The sequence below is a fragment of the Mobula birostris genome, chromosome 22 (genome assembly GCF_030028105.1).
Source record: "Mobula birostris isolate sMobBir1 chromosome 22, sMobBir1.hap1, whole genome shotgun sequence".
NCBI classification, from domain to species: Eukaryota; Metazoa; Chordata; class Chondrichthyes; order Myliobatiformes; family Myliobatidae; genus Mobula; species Mobula birostris.
In genome coordinates, this window is record NC_092391.1 from 3,016,643 (window position 1) to 3,037,783 (window position 21,141).

Here is a 21,141-nt window from a genome sequence, read left to right on the forward strand (position 1 = left end):
CCGGGTGCTCCAGTTTCCTCCCGCAGTCCAAAGACGTACCGAGTAGTAGGTCAATTGGTCACTGTAGATTGTTGTGTGATTAAGCCAGGGTTAAATAGGTGGGTTGCTGCTCTGCACAGAGCAGCTCATGTGGCCAGCAGAACCTGTTCCAGCCTGCATTGCTAAATAAATACATTTCTCCAAAGCTGCTCCAGAGACAGGGAAGGGTGTAGGGGGTTACAGAGACGGGGAGGGGTGTAGGGGCCGGAGGGGGTTCCAGAGACGGGGAGGGGTGTAGGGGCCAGAGGGGGTTACAGAGACGGGGAGGGGTGTAGGGGCCAGAGGGGGTTACAGAGACAGAGAGGGGTGTAGGGGCTGGAGGGGGTTACAGAGACAGGGAAGGGTGTAGGGGCCAGGGGGGGTTACAGAGACAGGGAGGAGTATAGGGGTTGGAGGGGGTTACAGAGACGGGGAGGGGTGTAGGGGCCGGAGGGGGTTACAGAGACAGGGAGGGGTGTAGGGGCCAGAGGGGGTTACAGAGACAGGGAGGGGTGTAGGGGCTGGAGGGGTTACAGAGACAGGGAAGGGTGTAGGGGCCAGGGGGGGTTACAGAGACAGGGAGGCGTGTAGGGGCTGGAGGGGGTTACAGAGACAGGGAGGGGTGTAGGGGCCAGAGGGGGTTACAGAGACGGGGAGGGGTGTAGGGGCCGGAGGGGGTTACAGAGACAGGGGGGGGTGTAGGGGCTGGAGGAGGTTACAGAGACAGGGAAGGGTGTAGGGGCCAGAGGGGGTTACAGAGACAGGGAGGCGTGTAGGGGCTGGAGGGGGTTACAGAGACAGGGAGGGGTGTAGGGGCCAGAGGGGGTTACAGAGATGGGGAGGGGTGTAGGGGCCGGAGGGGGTTACAGAGACAGGGAGGGGTGTAGGGGTCAGAGGGGGTTACAGAGACAGGGAGGGGTGTGGGGATGGAGGGGTTACAGAGACGGGGAGGGGTGTAGGGGCTGGAGGGGGTTACAGAGACAGGGAGGGGTGTAGGGGCTGGAGGGGGTTACAGAGACGGGGAGGGGTGTAGGGGCTAAAGGGATTTACAGAGACAAGGGGAGTTATATAGAGGGGTTTACATAGACAGGAAGGGGTGTAGGGAGGGAGGGAGAGGTTTACAGAGACAGTGAGGTGCAGGGCCCAGAGGGGTTTACTGAGCCAGGGAGGGGGTAGGGTCTGGATGGGGTTTTTACAGGATTGAGGACAGCGGGATTTCAGAGATATCAGTAATTTACAGAGACAAGGAGGGGTTACAGAGTCAGGGAGGGGTGCAGGGGCTAAAGGGATTTACAGAGACAGGGTGAGTTATATAGAGGGGTTTACAGAGACAGGGAGAGGTGTAGGGAGGGAGGGAGGGGTTTACAGAAACGGAGAGGTGCAGGGCCCAGAGGGGTTTACTGAGCCAGGGAGGGGGTAGGGTCTGGATGGTTTTACAGGATTGGGGACAGAGGGATTTCAGGGATATCAGTAATTTACAGAGATGGGGAGGGGTGTAGGGGAGGAAGGAGCTACCAAAATAGGGAGGGATGTTGGGGCTAGAGGAGGTTTCAGAGGAGTGCAGAAGCTTGAGGAGATTAAAGGCAGAGAGTTTTGTATGACCAGGAGTAGGTGTACAGACAGAAATGGGTAGGAGCCAGAGGTGTTAGACATGAGCAGCAGTGATCTAACAGAGGGATCTGAGTGTAGTGTTAGACACTTGCACTGATGTACGAGCTGGTTCAATCCCAGCCAACTACTCTTTGCCTGGACCTTGTCCATCCTCAACCTTCACCCCTACACCCCTACACATTCCGGTTGTCTCTCACAATTGTCCCAAGACCAACTGTTCTAAATAAACTTGAGTGAAGAAAAGAGGAAGGCGGTCACAATACATCGCGGTTAGCGTGACGCTATTACAGCTCGGAGTTTGGAGTTCAATTCCCGACTGTCTATAAGAAGTTTGAATGGTCTCACCATGAGCACGTGGGTTTCCCCAGGTGCTCCAGTTTCCTCCCACAGTCCATAGACACACTGATTAGTGGGTTAATTGGTGATTGTAAATTGTCCTGTGATTGGGTTAGTGTGAAATCGGTAGGTTGCTGGGTGGAGCTGCGCGGTGAGCCAGAAGGATCTGGTCTGTGCTGTATCTCTGAATGAATAAAGGCCGTATGGCTGTAAGTGGAAACCTCATTCTCTTGAGATTATCACTGGTGCAGGGCCGTGCTGCGCTGCTGATAAATCTGAATGATAAAGCCGACTTCTGCTAGATAAACACGTGCCCTCGCTGTTTAGAATGTCCCTCTAAAACTGATTTAATGCCCTGAATTATTATTGGACGGAATTAATCTGTTCCTAGTCCTCCATAGAAACAATGCGGTCACCAGGATGCCCGTCAAACTTCAGACTCCAGTAGTGACGTACCAGTAACATACTGAATATTTTATAGGAAGCAAGAATTACAGCGCCATTTAAAATCCTGACAAACTCTCTCATCCGTCCCCAGCAAATACCTCAAAAGGTTTTGTCATTTTGGTTGAATCGATACCAGAGTCTTACTGCAATTTATAAATGCTGTTTGAAAATGGAAATGTTTGATCTGGGTCACAGATGGATTTACTGAGGAGTCTCAAGTGGTGTTACATCATGTAATTTGAATATGCAATAGAGAAAATAATCAAGGAATATTTATGTATATAGAAGCTGCCAGCACACATTTCAAATCCATGGCACATTGACCTTTTCTATCATTGACAGGAGACGTTGACCCTCAAGTTGACCTTTCGATAATTGATCTTTCCAATCGTTGATAAGAGACATCGATCCGCACTTTGACCTTTTTGATAATTGAAGGAGACATTGAGCCTTTTGATAGATGAGAGGAGACATTGATTCTCAAGTTGACCATTTCAGTCATTGACTGGAAACGTTAACCTTTCAATAATTGACCCTTCCAATCGTTGACAAGAGACATTGCTCTGCACTTTGACCCTTTTGATAATTGATAGGAGACATTGATTCCTTTGATAGTTGACAGGAAATGTTGATCCTCACGTTGACCCTTTTGATAGCTCAAAGGTTCAAGGTTCAAAGGTTCATTTTATTATCAAAGTGTGTATACAGAATACAACTCTGACATTTGTCTTCTCCAGATATCTGCAGAATACAGAAAAGCATATAAGTAGTTGAAAGAAAAACATCAATCCCCCCAACACAAAAAGAAAAAGAAACAAAAACTCACAAACCCCAAACCTCCCCAACCCCCCCACACAAAATCTAACAGATCACCCAAACCCCGGCCTGCCGATCCACACCAAGAAAGAATGGGCAAGAGCACAAAAAGGAGCATAGAACTGAAAGATGCCAATACGAACTACTGTTAGTTTGAACTGAAGTCCAATCCATAACTCTCAGAATTTCGATAACATCTCTGAGAACATCAGAACCCAGCGGCCCCTCCGAGACCAGCAACTTAAACCCAGTGGCCCCTCCAAGGGCAGAGACTTAAATCCAGTGGCCCCTCTGAGGGCATTTCTCACCTGGAGTTTTCTTGGGAGAGCAGAGCACTAGTTCACTCAATCGAACTACAGACTGTAAGTCACAGGATCCAACAGTTTCAAAAGATGAATATCGCCAGAGGAATCACTGTTTGCTGCCGCCATCGTTGGCGTTTTCGATCATTGACAGGAGACGTTGACAGATGATCCTTTCAATCATTGACAGGAGGTGTTGACCCTCAATTTAACCCTTTCGATATTGACAGGAGGCATTGACCCTCACTTTAACCCTTTCGAACATTGACAGGAGACGATGACTCTCACATTGACCCTTTCGATAGTTGACAGGAGGCATTGACCCTCATGTTGACCCTTTCAATTGTTGTCAGGAAACGTTGAGCCTTTCTGTCATTGACAGGAGACATTGATCCTTTTGATCATTGACAGGAGATGTTGAGCCTTTTGATCGTTGACAGGAGATATTGAGCCTTGCAATCATTGACAGAAGGTAGGTTACTTTGTTGGGAACACGGGCGAAATGCTAGTTTTGAGATGGAAACAGTTCTGCTCAACTTTAGAGAACATCCAATCTTTTTTTTCATCAGCTGACCCTCTCTCATTTACAACCATGAAGGAGGCCTGGTTAAATGGTGACTGGACATTCCAGCTGTGGTTATGAAGACAGTTACTGCAGAACAACCTGTACAGAGACTGTCCCGGTATAGTTACACCACTGCATTGACCTAACAATGGGAAAAGTTACCCAGGTATGACTGACTCAGAAAGGGCAAGACAGATCCACCCTTAAGACCGTAAGACATAAGAGCAGAATTAGGCTACTTGGCCCATCGGGTCTGCTCTGCCTATAGTGGCTGATCTATTTTTCCTCTCAACCCCATTCTCCTGCCTCTTCCCTGTAGCCTTTGACACACTGACTAATCAAGAACCTATCAACCTCCGCTTTAAATATAGCCAATGATATGGCCTCCACTTCCACCTGGTAATGAATTCCGTATCTTCACTACCCTCTGACTAAAGAAATTCCTCTTCTTCACTGTTCTAAAGGGGCACTCTTCTAATCTCGCTGCTGCCATCAGGAAGGAGGTACGGGAGCCTCAGGACCCACAGCACCAGGTTCAGGATAGTTATTACCCCTCAAACATCAGACTCTTGAACCACAGGGGATAACTTCACTCATCTTCATCCACCCAACACTGAAGTATTCCCACAAACTATGGACTGACTTTCAAGGACTCTTCAGCTTATGTTCTCAGGATTTATTGCTTATTGGTTGATTTATTTATTATTATTATTATTTTCTTTTTGTAGTTGTACAATTTGTTGTCTTTTGTACATTGGTTGTTTGTCCATCCTGTTGTCATAGTCATAGTCATACTTTATTGATCCCGGGGGAAACTGGTTTTCATTACAGTTGCACCATAAATAATAAATAGTAATAAAACCATAAATAGTTAAATAGTAATATGTAAATTATGCCAGGAAGTAAGTCCAGGACCAGCCTATTGGCTCAGGGTGTCTGACCCTCCAAGGGAGGAGTTGTAAAGTTTGCTGGTCACAGGCAGGAATGACTTCCTATGACGCTCTGTGTTGCATCTTGGTGGAATGAGTCTCTGGCTGAATGTACTCCTGTGCCCAACCAGTACATTATGTAGTGGATGGGAGACATTGTCCAAGATGGCATGCAACTTGGACAGCATCCTCTTTTCAGACACCACCGTCAGAGAGTCCAGTTTCATCCCCACTGGCCTTACGAATGAGTTTGTTGATTCTGTTGGTGTCTGCTACCCTCAGCCTGCTGCCCCAGCACACCACAGCAAACATGATAGCACTGGCCACCATAGACTCGTAGAACATCCTCAGCATCGTCGTTGTGCGTGGTTTCTCACTGACTCAATTGTGTTTCTTTGTATTTACTGTGAATGCCCACAAGAAAATGAATCTCAGGGTCGTATATGGTGACATATATGTACTTTGATAATAAATGTACCTGGAACTTTGAAAAAAATTCACATCTGGATTCGGAGAACAAGCCTCTCCATTATCCCCCATCTGTGGGGGGATTTCAAAGAAAAAATACTGCAGGTACTGGGACAATTCCCACCCAAAATATTGAGTCTCTTTCCTCGAACACTGCTCCAGCAGATTCCAGCGTCTGCCCTTTCTGGTGTCTGCAGGTCAGGCAGCAGAGCTGATGTTCCCAGACAGCAACCTCTCTTTAGGGGTCTGTGGCTACATGGCTCAAGTGGAGCTTATCACCACGTGGACAAGAGGAGTTTATTGTGTGGTGAGATACTCATACAATGCAAAACGTGCAGGAACACAGAATGTAAATTATACAAGACAATGATGAGAAGACTGCGAAGTATCAGTGCACAAAAACACAAATCCACCAGAGGAGGAGAGGTGGTCTGTATATTCTCATGCTGAGGAAGTGTTAGGCGGTGAGGCAGGTCAGTTCACAAACCTGATGGCTGAAGGTAAGTAGCCGTTCCCGAAGACTTCCCAAGGCTTCTGACCTCCTGCCTGACAGTAGCAGACAGGATGGGCCAGACGGTGGGGATCTTTCACCTTGCCACTAGACCATGAAGGACACCCACACTCTAGGCCTCTGCTCCCTGTACAAAGGCCAGCGATGTGGATGGGTGACGAAGGATGTCCACACTCTAGGCTAGGGTTGCCAACTGTCCTGTATTAGCTGGGACATCGTGTATATTGGGCTAAATTGGTTTGTCCCATACGGGGCCGCCCTTGTCCCGTATTTCCCCCGCTAAGGTAGAGCGTTCCTATGAAACCTTTCCTGCCGAAATGGCGTAACGTGAAGAAGCAATTACCATTCATTTATATGGGAAAAATTTTTGAATGTTCCCAGACCCAAAAAATAACCTACCAAATCATACCAAATAACACATAAAGCCTAAAATAAATAACACTAACATATAGTAAAAGCAGAATCGGGAAGATTAAGCCAAAAGCGATTTGTAGAAAAAAAATCAGCATGTACACGCATGCACACCCAGGTGCAAGGCTTCATGGTCATGGTAGTCTTTCTCGGGGTAAACACAAGTGTCCCGTATTTGACTGCTACTTTTGTCCCTTATTTGGGAGTGTGAAAGTTGGCAACCCTAGTCTAGGCCTTTGCTCTGCACTCGAAGGCCAGCGGTGTGGCCCCCTCCCTCACACACAGGTACCTTACTCTAGCAGCGACGAGCGAGAGGCTGGTAGGTGGTGCTGAACAGCCCCCCGCCTTCCTCACTTGTCTCGATGATCTCAATCTTCCTCAGCGCTTTAATCAGTGAGAAATGGAGTCGATCATGGGCTCCCCCCAATCTCCAGGCTTCTTGGCCTTGAGGTCGCAACCCTCACAGAACACCCTTGGAGACAGCAAGGTGCCAGATTGCTGAATCGGCCCAAAAACGCATCACCAAAATGTAGACCACGGGCTTCATTTGAAAGGAAAAGGAGACATGAAAGAAGTGAAAGAAGTAGTTTCATGAACCGTCTGAAGGACGTCGCCCTTGGTTGCATTGCTCACTGGCGCCATCTTCTTCCGGATCCAGATCATTCAACTTGTTCGCCAGCAGGTTTAAATCCCCAGACCTAACCCTTACCTTCTCAGGGACAACTAGAGATGGATATTAGGTACCCACAAATGAGGAATTCCGGAGTAATCCACAGTCAGTACTGTGGCCTAGTTCGATGGCCAGCACATCTCAGCTGCCAGTCATCTTGAAGCCAGAGTCCGCTTGGGAGATTTGGCTTCCTATACTGGGGGAGTCAAGGACCAGAGGACACAGTCTCAGGGTAGAGGGGTGGCTATTTAGAACAGAATTGAGGTGGAATTTCTTTAGACAGAGGTGGTGAATCTGTGGAACTCATTGTCACAGACAGATATGGAGGCCAAGTCATTGGGTACATTTAAAGCAGAGGGTGATATTTCTTGATTAGTCAGGATGTCAAATGTTATTAGATTAGATTATGAGGACACACAGTCCTCTTTTATTGTCATTTAGTAATGCATGCATTAAGAAATGATACACTATTCCTCCAGTGTGATATCACAGAAACACAGGACAGACCAAGGCTGAAAAACTGACAAAAACCACATAATTATAACATATAGTTACAACAGTGCAACAATACCGTAACTTGATGAAGAATAGGCCATGGCACAGTAAAAACGTTCAAAGTCTCTCGGAAGTCCCACATCTCACGCAGACGGGAGAAGGAAGAAAACTCTCCCTGCCATGCCTGACCACAGTCCGACTCTGAGTCGTCCGAAAACTTCGAGCCTCCAACCAACCCTCCGACACCGAGCACTGAGCACCATCTCTGCCGAGCGCTTCGACTCCAGCCCCGGCCGCCAGCAGCAGGCAAAGCCGGGTATTTGGGGCCTTCCCTCCGGAGATTCTCGGCAGCGGCAGTGAACCAGGCATTTCAGAAGTTTCTCCAGATGTTCCTCCGTGCTTCTCACGGCTGCCTCCATCAAATCAGAATTGTGCACAGCCCCCTACTTAACAAATACGATGTCATTTCACCGGAAAGGCTGCGCACGCTGCATCACACCGCCATCTTCTCCTCCCAGTTATGAGGAGAAGGCAGGGGAGTGGGGTTGAGAGGCATAATAAATTAGCCATGGTGGAATGGCAGAGCAGACCCGATAAGCTAATTGATCGGATTCTGCTCCTATGTCTTATGAAATTGGTTTCTTGCTTCTCCCAATTGTTAAACAAGCCACAGAGAAAATTACTTCAGGGAATTCTGAAATCCGTCAAGTTCCAAACAATAACAGTCCGTTCCCAAGAATGTGCAAAGCTGTCCAGTGTTCCTGATTCCCAGGGACGATACAACTGGCAGGGCTCCTACCTATCATTTCCCGAGAAGCGAGTTAATTTTGAGAAAGTTAATTCTGCGGACGCAGCTCCAAGTAACAGAATGGAGCCCAGTGCCAACTCCGCTTGGACTCTGTGTCAGCTCAGTTATTAACTCTCCACACTGGTGGGGGAGCGGAGCTGTGGAGGCCAATCAGTCCACGGGTCCACCACCCTCTCTCCCTCTGCAGTATTCCCACAGGGAACCCCATGCCATCTGGTGACTTTGCTGCATGGAATGTCCAGGAGCAAGGAGGGAACTCACAACTGGACTGAGGGTTTACTGAACAGCCCAGTTCAAGGAGCAGAGAACCGGTGGTCAGAATTACCCCCGGCCACCAGCTGCCATAGCAACAACACTTGCTCCCCCAGCACTGGCGGCAAGACAGGCTGAGGGGTGCAAAGGCAGGAAGGGGCAGATTTATTTATTTAGAGATACAGCTTGGAACAGACCTTTCCGACCCAACGACCCAGCGCTGCCCAGAAACCCACTGATTTAACCCCAGCCTGACCACAGAACAATTTACAATGACCAATTAAACTACTGATTGATACACATTTAGAATGTGGGAGGAAACCAGAGCATCTGGAGGAAACCCACGCATACGCAGGAAGAAACGTACGAAGTCCTTACAGAGAAAGCCGGAATTGCACTCCAACAGCCTAAGCTGGAATAGTGTCACATTAACTACTATGCTACCGGGGTGTCCCACACAGCCGGTCCTGCACCTTCATCCCATGTGAGAAACCCTGAACTCAGTTTACCACAGACACACCTCACAGAGCTCAGACACCCGCAAAGGGGCCACGGCTGAGTGTGCAAGGGATCTATCTATACATGTGTCAGCCTCAGCAGCAGCCTCTGTATATACCTTGCAGACGGACATGGAGCCCAGGGAATTCAGGGAGCAGAGAGCGATGCTTTGGAGCATGACAACGGTAGAGGATGTGATGTGCGAGATTGATAAATACAAATGCAGGAAAAAAAACCTGGGTCTGACCAGGTCCACTCTGGGATATTTTTGGAAGAAAGGAAGGAGATTGCTGGGACCTAAGTCTTAAGTAGAGTACCAGAGGATTGGAGGGTGATTGATGCTTCTCCCAGAGGATGAGAGGGTGTTTGATGCTTTTCCAAGAGGAATGGAGGGTGTCTGATGCTTCTCCTAGTGGATTGGAGGGTGCCTGATGCTTCTCCCAGAGGATTAGAGGGTAATTGATGCTTGTCCCAGAGGATTGGAGAATGTTTGATGCTTCTCCCAGAGGACTGGAGGGTGTCTGATGCTTCTCCCAGAGGAATGGAGGGTGCTTGATGCTTCTCCTAGTGGATTGGAGGATGCTTGGTGTTGGTCTTTCTCTAAGAAAGGCTGCAAGGACAAGCCAGGGAAATACAGGTGAGATGGGGCAAGAGAAATTGAGTGAAGTTATCTCCTCTGGTTCAAGAGGCCGATGGTTGAAGGGTAATAACTGTTCCTGGACCTACAGGTGTGAGTCTTGAGGCTCCTGTACCTCCTTCCTGATAGCAGCAGTGAGAAGAGAGCGTGGCCTGGGTGGTGGCGATCTCTGATGATGGGTGTTGCTTTCCTGTGACAACACCCAGTGCTGGACAATGTAGAAGGATGTCTACAGTTACAATGGGATCTAGATCAACAGGGGAAGTTCTTCTCGAGAGTGAGAACAGGAGCAAGGGGCAGAATGGACTCCCTCCATGTTGAATGAATGTGTAAATCAAATGCCCTCGAGGGAGAGTAACAAGGGACTTTGGTTCTACCAGCCACACCTGAAGTTGCCTAAGTGGACTCGGTGGAGCCAAGCCTGAGACGTGTACACTCCACGGAATGCTGTATTGTCCAACTGCGAGGCAAAGGCTCCCTCAGCAACCTCATCTCTCGATCCTGGACTCCTGTCTCAAGAAATTCCAAACTCGCAGCAAACGACTGTTGCTAAAATTCTCGCACTGGTTCACCAGGGAATCGATTTACTTCCTGCCCAAAATAATGTTCTGAAATCCTGGAAAGGGAAAAAGCCGGATAAACAAAGTCCAATGTTGAAGCCGAGATCTGGATTATTCAGGCTGCAGCCGGTTTTCCCTAATCCTCACTCACTTGCTCTCGGGATAGTGCCTGCAGAGTAAACAGCCCTGGGTTCTGCAGGACTGCCAGCAAGTCCTGACTTCCCCCATCTTTGGTGGCAGAGCACAGAAAGCCCCTCTCCCAAGCTGACTGGCACAGGAATCCAGAGCTCCTGTCAAGCTGCCTGCACCCCACAGGGCAGAGGGGAAAATAAGACCATAGCACATAGGAGCAGAATTAGGCCATTCAGCCCATCGAGGCTGCTCTGACATTCCATCATGGCTGATTTATTATCCCTCTCAACCCCATTCTTCTGCCTTCACCCTGTAACCTTTGATACCCTGACTCATCAAGAACCTCTGCTTTAAATATATTAAATGACTTGGTTTACACAGCCATCTTTGGCTATGAATTCCACAGATTCACTACGCTCTGGCTAAAGAAATTCCTCCTCATCTCTGTTCTAAATGGACGCCCCTCTATTCTGAGGCTGTGCCCTCTGGTCCTAGACTAACCCACTCTAGGAAACATCCTCTCCACATCCACTCTATCAGGGCCTTTCAATATTCAGAAGGTTTTAATGAGATCCTCCTTCATTCTTCTAAATTCCAGTGAGTACATGGAGATAGGTGAAGGAGTCACATGGAAAGAGAGATTGGAGGGAATGTTCTCCCATCAAACATACAAGGGAAAATGAAAACCAACTGGCTGTGATTAGACTTTCGACCCTTCCTTACAATGTGCCTGGAAACGTGTCATGACGTCTCTGTCACTGTGGGTGGTGTCCCAGGACAAACCCCAGATGACACCACAGAGTCTGCACACTCTGATCTTTATTCACACCAATGTGCATCTAACGGCTCTGTCCAAGGCCACGGGAGAGTTATGGACATACACCAGTCAATTACACAAACCAGCCTTCTCTCCGTTGGCTCCATTTACCCTTTCCCTTGGGAGAGAAATCAAGGTCATCAAAGACCCCTCCCACCCAGGACATTCTCTCTTCTCCCTTCTTCCATCAGACAGAAGATAGAAAAACCTGAAGACATGTACCACCAGGCTGACGGACAGCTTCGACCTCATTGTTATTAAGATCTTGAATAGACCTCTTGTGCGTTAAAGATGAACTCTTAATCTCACAATTTACCTCATCTTAGCCCTTGAAATGTATTGTCTACCCTCTCCAAAGATCGTCACCTTGTCCTGCTGGAGAGGCTTGTGATCTCCTGAGACCCCCGGAGTGATACTGTCTGGTGCTTAGCTCCTGGTGGGTTCACCCAGGGTGGTAAGATCAAGGGGGAGGTCTCAGACCAACCAAGATCTCAACGGTGGAGCTGGCAGAGGATGATGACGCCTCACAACGGCAGTGAAAGCGTGTAGGAAGGCTGCAGTAGTGAAGGGTCTTCAGTCATCTTGCATTCCATGCCACTGGACAGTGACCCCGATCCGTCAAGGACCACATGGTCCCCCACATGAAATGACGTCACGTACGGGCCCCTTGGGAGAACAGCATACTCGACTAAAGAGATCACAGCACTATCATCTGCCTGCGCTGCACTTATGATCCTCTGGACGGCATGGTAAAGGAAGCTTTTCACTGTACAGGTGACAATACATGGCAATGTGGGGGAAGGAGCAGAATTCTCCACAGGAATCACTCTCCTCAAATCCTTTCCCAGAAACAGGCTGGGACATCCTCACCACAGCAACCCGGACCAGTCTGGACTGACCTAGGAGGGCGGGATTCCCCTGCACAGGTCAATAAGGTGTTGAGGAAGGCATGTGGCAGGTTGGCCCTTATTAACGAGGAATGGAGTCAGGAAGTTATCTTGCAGCTTTATAAAACTTCGGTTAGGTCACATCTGGAGCATTGCTTTCATTGCAACACACACAAAATGCTGAAGGAGCTCAGGTCTGGTCAGGTTAGGCAGCATCTGTCCAAGTGAATAAACAGTCAATGTTTTGGACCAAGACTTTTCTTCAGGCATATTGCAATCAATTCTAGTCACCCCATTATAGGGAGGATGCTCAGGCTTTGGAGCGGGGGCAGAAGAGGTTCACCAGGATGCTGCCTGGATTAGAGGGCATGGGCTTGTACAAACCTGGGTTGTCCCCTCTGGAGGGACGGAAGCTGAGGAGAGATCTAATAAAGGTTTACAAGACTATGACAGGCATAGATAGAGCAGACAGGGAGCATCGTTTTTCCAAGATTGAAGTTATGTTAGTGCCGGAATGTGAGGTGACACTGGAGGGCTGCCCCCAGCACACCCTCAGGTTTATTGGTTGTTAACACAAATGACACATTTTACTGTATGTTTCAATGTACCTGTGAGAAACAAATGAACCTGAATCAGAGGAGAGAGGGAGAAGGTTCAAAGGAGACGTGGGGGGCAAGTTTTTTCTTACACGGAGACTGGTGTGTGCCAGGAATGCGCTGCCAGGAGTGGTACTGGAGGCAGATATGACAGGGGCATTCAAGAGGCTCACAGACACATGAACGTGAAGGGATATGGGCATTGTGTCGGCAGATGAGATTAGCGTAGTGAGAATGGAGGGATACGGACATTGTGTAGGCCTATGAGATTAGTGTACTGAGAATGGAGGGATACGGACATTGTGTAGGCCTATGAGATTAGTGTACTGAGAATGGAGGGATACGGACATTGTGTAGGCCTATGAGATTAGTGTACTGAGAATGGAGGGATACGGACATTGTGTAGGCAGATGAGATTAGCGTAGTGAGAATGGAGGGATACGGACATTGTGTAGGCCTATGAGATTAGTGTACTGAGAATGGAGGGATACGGACATTGTGTAGGCCTATGAGATTAGTGTACTGAGAATGGAGGGATACGGACATTGTGTAGGCAGATGAGATTAGTGTACTGAGAATGGAGGGATACGGACATTGTGTAGGCCTATGAGATTAGTGTACTGAGAATGGAGGGATACGGACATTGTGTAGGCAGATATGGGCATTGTGTAGGCAGATGAGATTAGTGTAGTGAGACAAGAGTAACTAAATTAAATAAGCACAACATTGTTTGCCAAATCGGGTGTTCCTCACAAACATCTAATTAGCTATCATTAATAATTAGGCAAACAAAATATTTACTGTTAAAAATCTATCAACCATTGAACGTGAGGGAGTGACAGAGGGTGCATAACACAGAGCACACAGCCAATCGCACTGAATATTCAGTTAATTCACTCAGAGATCCCAGTCTGTTTAAAGATCCGAGGACTCAAACTACACTAACTTCCCTGACAATGGCAGGACAGTGAGAGGGATGTGAGAGGGAAGGGTTAGATTGAATTTAGAGTATGTTAGAGGGTCAGCACATGATAGTCGGCTAAAGGGCCTGTACTGAAGTGGTCTATTTGTCAATGATTCGGATTCAGCTGAACTGGGGAGCCATGGAATTAGAATTCGCACTGACTTTATTACTTACATCCTTCACATACATGAGGAGTAAAAATCTTTACGCTACGTCTCTGTCTAAATGTGCAACTGATAGTAATTTGTAATAAACAGTACGTCAAGTAGCTGTGAGCATGACTCTATTAAAGCTTGGGGCATCAGAGGTCAGAGTTCAATACTGGCATCTGTAAGGAGTTTGGCCGTTCCTCTCGTGACCACTCACCGCCCAAAGACGTACCGGTGGGTAGGTTAATCAGTCATTGTAAGTTGTCCTGTGATTGGGCGAGGGTTAAATCGGTGGGTTGCTGGACTGGAAGGATTTGTTCCACACTCTATCTCTAAGTTAATAAACAACGTTCATGAGGAGAAGGTAAATTTCGGAGCTCTTTGGAAGAGTGTGCGTGGCATCAGGTCAGGTGGGCAGTGGGCAGGTGGGTAAAGTCACAGGTCATTGCTAGAGCTGGGGGGGCAAATGATGTGTCACTGCTGAACACCCAGAGCCATTCCCTGAGTTTAGAAGTACCTCAGCTGGCCACTCAAGTGAAGTCAAAGTCCAGTGGGGATCAGTGTTTTGTAGTACCTCATCTGATCATTCATGTGAAGATCAATGGGCAGGTCAGAGGGTAACATGATAGAACAAGGAACTCAGTGTGGGTAAATCCCAGAGGAGATTAAACAAGCCAAAGAGCAGCACAACCTCGTACATGTCCGTCACAGAGAGGCAGAGCAAATACACACCCTTCTATCCCGTGGATCCAGCTACAGAGAGACACACACAAAGTGCTGGAGGAACTCAGCAGGTCAGGCAGCATCTATGGAGGGGAATAAAGAGTCGATGTTTCAGGCCGAAACCCCTCATCGGGACTGGGGAGGAAGGTGAAAGACGCCAGAATAAGAAGGTGGGGGGTGTACAAGCTGGCAGGTGATAGGTGAGGCCAGGTGAGGGACGAAGTAAGAAGCTGGGAGGTGATAGGTGGAAGAGGCCGAGGGTGAAGAAGAAGGAATCTGATACCAGAAGAGAGTGGACCATGGGAGAAAGGGAGAGGGGATCAATATGTCGCAGTGGTGTACACTCTGTGGGACCATCAGGAACAGACCCCAGGAGGGATCTTCATCTGCAGAGCGTGCTGCTGCAAGGAAATTCCCACAACCGGGCACTCCATTCCGTTTGATTGAAGTGATTGAGTGATCAGGGAGAAGCTGGGGAGGTGGGGGACAGACTCTGCCCCACAGCCAGGCAATACCCAGGCCAAGCTTTTCCCTGTATCCTGCTACATGTGACAATAATAATACAAAACCATGAAGAATCCTGATGCAAATTACCTCCTCCCCAACCTGCCTTCATCTCCACAACTTACTTTATCAAGGTTCAGGGTTCAAGATGATTTAATGTCAATGAAGGTTGGGATCCCTCGTGAGGTTACTGGCCCTTTCTGTATATATGTCTTTGATGGCAGGTCAGCTGGTGTCGGGCAGTTTTGACCACCCGTTGTGGAGCTTTCCTGTCCGCCACAGGGCAGCTTCCTACCACACAGTGATGCAACTTGTCAGGGTGCTCTCCACCACACATCTGTAGAATGCCAAGAGTATGACGTACACCTCATTATTTGTAGTAATATTACTCTGCGTGCTGTGTGTATGAGCTGTGTTGTGCACCTCAGTCCGGGGGAACATTGTTTCGTTTACTGTATATATGTGTACAGCTGGATAACAACAAACTTGAACTTCATCCAACCAAAACTCACTTTGCTAGCTTTCCTCAACCAGCCTTGTTGGCAGTTTATATTTTTGGCTCATCAGCTGTACCCTCTATTTATGAAACAGTCCATAATCACTTGGTGGGACAGCTGCTGCTAAAAAAACAAGTGGGTTTTTAATGTTTTGGCTGTGGGCTCATTCACTGTGTCCTAGTCCCACTGGTTTCCAGTGCTCTGAGGACACCTGCTGGACATGCTGGGAAGTGTCAGCTCTTGTTTAATCTCACTTGGACATCCTCTCCCTTCGACTTCTCTCTGTCTGTCTTGGATTAACCCTTCCACACCCACTGAAAAATGTTCTGTTACTTCTGTCAAATGACAGGTCACTTATGGAAACTTTGGGCAATGTGTGGGCAAATAGCTCAAGAAAGGAATGGACATAAAGTCCTGATTTCTTTTATAGACGCACATTGGAGATCATCCTAACTGGCTGCATCACAGCCTGGTACGGAAACATCAATGTCCAGGAACGGAAAAGGCTCAAAAAGCAGCAGATACGGCCCAGTCTATCATGGGCGAGGCCCTCCCCATCACTCAGCACATCTACAAGGAGCTCTGCCAGTGAAAATGCAGCATCCATCATCAAGAACCCCCAGCACCCAGGCCAGGCTCTCCTCCTGCTGCTGCCATCAGGAAGGCACAGGAGCCTCAGGTCCCACACCACAAGACTCAGGAACAGTTATTACCCCTCAAACATCAGGGTCCTGAACTGGCATGGATAACTTCACTCACCTCAACTCTGAACTGACTCCACAACCGACAGGCCCACTACAACTCCTGTTCTCAGTATTATTTATTTTTGATTTACACAATTTGTCTTCTTTTACACATTGGTGGCTTGGCAGTCATTGTTAAAATATAGTTCCTCATAAATTCTATAGTATTTCTTTTTTCCTGTAAGTGCCTGTGAGAAAGTGAATCTCCGGATTGTAAATGGAGACATGTAAATACTTTGTTAATTTGTCTTTGTGTTTGATGTAATTTAGAACATCAGACTGCAGAGCACTAGAACAGGTCCTTCAGCTCACACTGTGCTGAATTTATTAAACTCATCCCGTCTGCCGACAGTGATCAAATCCCACCATTCCCGGTATATCCCTGTCTGCCGACACAGTGATCAAATCCCACCATTCCGAGCACATCCCGTCTGCCGACACAGTGATCAAATCCCACCATTCCCAGCACATCCCGTCTGCCTACACAGTGATCAAATCCCACCATTCCCGGTATATCCCTGTCTGCTGACACAGTGATCAAATCCCACCATTCCCGGTATACCCCTGTCTGCCTACACAGTGATCAAATCCCACCATTCCCGGTATATCCCTGTCTGCCGACACAGTGATCAAATCCCACCATTCCTGGTATATCCCTGTCTGCCTACACAGTGATCAAATCCCACCATTCCCGGTATATCCCTGTCTGCCAACACAGTGATCAAATCCCACCATTCCCGGTATATCCCTGTCTCTTAGGGCCTTATAAGCACCTCCTGACCCTTGATCAACGATGGAAAGCAAATTCACTCAAACTGAGTTACTCTGTGCACAGGTAGAGTGAGGGACTGGTACAGAGAGGGACGGGTACAGGGCAAGATGGGCACAGAGAGGGATGGGCACAGGGCAAGACGGGCACAGAGAGGGATGGGCACAGGGCGGGACAGGCAGAGAGAGAGACGGGCACAGAGAGGGATGGGCACAGAGAGGGACGGGCACGGGGAGGGATGGGCATGGAGAGGGATGGGCATAAAACCTGGCTACACGGGATCCCCTACTACATTACAACGTACTCCCCCCAGGACTGACCAATGGTAACAAGCCACTCTTGATGTACCTGGCTATAGAATTTTTCCCTCACAACTGGCTGATTGCTGCCAAGTTTGGGTATATTTAAAGTGGAGGTTGATAGGTTCTTAATTAGTCAGGGCATCAAAGGTTACAGGGTGAAGGTAGGAGAATGGGGTTGAGAGGGATAATAAATCAGCCATGATGGAATGGCAGAGCAGACTCAATGGGCTGAATGGCCTGATTTTGCTTCTATGCCATATGGTCATGAATGCCAAGATCCCAGGTGGAAATGACATGGGCACTTTGCTGCCCATTGGATTTGAACCCTTGCAAAATTGGAAACATTTGGTGCAATATAAGGGAGAGTTGACTTGTCCAAGCCCCACCCTGATCAGTAGCCTGATTCTGCTCCTGTACCTTCACAGCCCATCCCTCACGTAGAAATGTAAATTTAATTTAGGGGTACAGCATGGTAACAAGTCCTACCAGCACACCGAGCCTGTGCTGCCCAGTTCCACCAATGTGACCAATTAACCTACTAACCCACATGCCTTTGGAAGGTGGGAGGAAACTGGAGCACCCAGAGGAAACACACGCTGGCACGGGGAGAACGTACAGGCAGCAGTGGGAATTGGACCTGGGTCACTGGCACTGTAATAGCATTGTGTTAACCTCTACACTGCCGTGTCACTGATGTCCTTAAGCAAAACTTTGCAGAGTCGAAAAATCTGAGGTAAATGCTGAAAAGATTCTGCAGCTCAGCAGCATCCAAGGAGCGAGAAACGGTTCATGCTTCTGGTCATTCACCTTTCTACTGAGCTGGGTATGGCTGTAGATGAGCAAGTTTTAAGATGCAGAGTAAGCGGGGGTGGGGGGAGGTTACAGTTGTACAAGACAATACAGTTGTGAGGACACCAGTGAAATACTCTGTTCAGTTTTGGTCATCCTGAGGTATCTAGAGACGCTGGAAAGAGTGCAGAGGAGATTTACCCTCATTGGCCTATGTTAGGTACAGGAGTGAAACTGGGTGTGGTCTACTGCTGCTGTTGCCCACCCACTTCAAGATTCAACACGTTGTGCTCTTCTGCACACCACTGTTGTAATGTTCAAGTTCATCTTAATTATTATTCAACTGAATGTGAATTATAGTGAAGTAAAACAGCAATCCTCTGGGGCCAAGGTGCAAAACACATTACCAACAGCACACAACACACAACATATCGTCCCTGTTGTGTATTCAATATTTCAGTAATATTGTAGATACATTGTTTGATGAAGCATTCTGTTGTTTCCGTAACTCATTATGTGCTCGATGTACGTGAATGGTAGATGTCGTTATGCTACCACGTCACATGCAAGTTCCTCACTAAAAAAAGGGAAAAAACTAACTAGGCAAGTATCCTTAAATAACAGGAATTCTGCAGATGCTGGAAATTCAAGCAACACACATAAAAGTTGCTGGTGAACGCAGCAGGCCAGGCAGCATCTCTAGGAAGAGGTGCAGTCGACGTTTCAGGCCGAGACCCTTCGTCAGGACTGACTGAAGGAAGAGTGAGTAAGGGATTTGAAAGTTGGAGGGGGAGGGGGAGATCCAAAATGATAGGAGAAGACAGGAGGGGGAGGGATGGAGCCAAGAGCTGGACAGGCAATAGGCAAAAGGGATACGAGAGGATCATGGGACAGGAGGTCCGGGAAGAAAGACAAGGTGGGGGGGGGGGACCCAGAGGATGGGCAAGGGGTATATTCAGAGGGACAGAGGGAGAAAAAGGAGAGAGAGAGAAAGAATGTGTGTATAAAAATAAGTAACAGATGGGGTACAAGGGGGAGGTGGGGCATTAGCGGAAGTTAGAGAAGTCGATGTTCATGCCATCAGGTTGGAGGCTACCCAGACGGAATATAAGGTGTTGTTCCTTCAACCTGAGTGTGGCCACTGGGAGATCCTGCTTTCTCTGGCGGACAGAGCGTAGATGTTCAGCAAAGCGGTCTCCCAGTCTGCGTCGGGTCTCGCCAATATATAAAAGGCCACATCGGGAGCACCGGACGCAGTATATCACCCCAGCCGACTCACAGGTGAAGTGTTGCCTCACCTGGAAGGACTGTTTGGGGCACTGAATGGTGGTAAGGGAGGAAGTGTAAGGGCATGTGTAGCACTTGTTCCGCTTACACGGATAAGTGCCAGGAGGGAGATCAGTGGGGAGGGATGGGGGGACGAATGGACAAGGGAGTTGCGTAGGGAGCGATCCCTGCGGAATGCAGAGAGAGGTGGGGAGGGAAAGATGTGCTTAGTGGTGGGATCCCGTTGGAGGTGGCGGAAGATACGGAGAATAATATGTTGGACCCGGAGGCTGGTGGGGTGGTAGGTGAGGACCAGGGGAACCCTATTCCTAGTGGGGTGGCGGGAGGATGGAGTGAGAGCAGATGTATGGATGAGGGAGATGTCTTCCTTTTTTAAAGAAAGGGGCTTCCCTTCCTCCACTATCAACTCTGCTCTTAAACGCATCTCCCCCATTTCACGTACATCTGCTCTCACTCCATCCTCCCACCACCCCACTAGGAATAGGGTTCCCCTGGTCCTCACCTACCACCCCACCAGCCTCTGGGTCCAACATATTATTCTCCGTAACTTCCGCCACCTCCAACGGGATCCCACCACTAAGCACATCTTTCCCTCCCCACCTCTCTCTGCATTCCGCAGGGATCGCTCCCTACGCAACTCCCTTGTCCATTCGTCCCCCCCATCCCTCCCCACTAATCTCCCTCCTGGCACTTATCCTTGTAAGCGGAACAAGTGCTACACATGCCCTTACACTTCCTCCCTTACCACCATTCAGAGCCCCAGACAGTCCTTCCAGGTGAGGCAACACTTCACCTGTGAGTCGGCTGGGGTGATATACTGCGTCCAGTACTCCTGATGTGGCCTTTTATATATTGGCGAGACCCGACGCAGACTGGGAGACCGCTTCTCTGAACACCCATGCTGTGTCCGCCAGAGAAAGCAGGATCTCCCAGTGGCCACACATTTTAATTCCACATCCCATTCCCATTCTGACATGTCTATCCACGGCCTCCTCTACTGTAAAGATGAAGCCACACTCAGGTTGGAGGAACAACACCTTATATTCTGTCTGGGTAGCCTCCAACCTGATGGCATGAACATCGACTTCTCTAACTTCCGCTAATGCCCCACCTCCCCCTCGTACCCCATCCGTTATTTATTTATATACACACATTCTTTCTCTCTCTCTCCTTTTTCTCCCTCTGTCCCTCTGAATATACCCCTTGCCCATCCTCTGGGTCCCCCCTCCCCACCTTGTCTTTCTTCCCAGACCTCCTGTCCCATGATCCTCTCGTATCCCCTTTTGCCAATCACCTGTCCAGCTCTTGGCTCCATCCCTCCCCCTCCTGTCTTCTCCTATCATTTCGGATCTCCCCCTCCCCCTCCAACTTTCAAATCCCTTACTCACTCTTCCTTCAGTTAGTCCTGACGAAGGGTCTCGGCCTGAAACGTCGACTGCACCTCTTCCTAGAGATGCTGCCTGGCCTGCTGCGTTCACCAGCAACTTTTACGTGTGTAGGCAAGTATCCTGGATCCTGTATTTTTCTTTCGATTAGTTTCTTGAATTAGCAAACATAACAGTTACGATTTTGGAAAGACATACAGTCACAAAGAAAAAAAATGGCACAAGTCCCTGAGTGACCAGCTTGTTCTTCCACTGTGCAAACA

At 48.5% G+C, this 21,141-nt stretch overlaps 1 long non-coding RNA gene across 2 annotated transcripts in view; it reads right to left on the bottom strand.

The window, feature by feature from the left end:
* Positions 1-2,469: 2,469 nt before the first annotated feature.
* The window catches only part of LOC140186235 (uncharacterized), a 69,572-nt gene continuing 50,900 nt past the window's right edge, over positions 2,470-21,141 (bottom strand). For both annotated transcript variants that reach the window (XR_011882816.1, XR_011882815.1), the window contains one exon: positions 2,470-3,153. This is a non-coding gene — a long non-coding RNA (uncharacterized lncRNA). The remainder of the gene's footprint in view (positions 3,154-21,141) is intronic.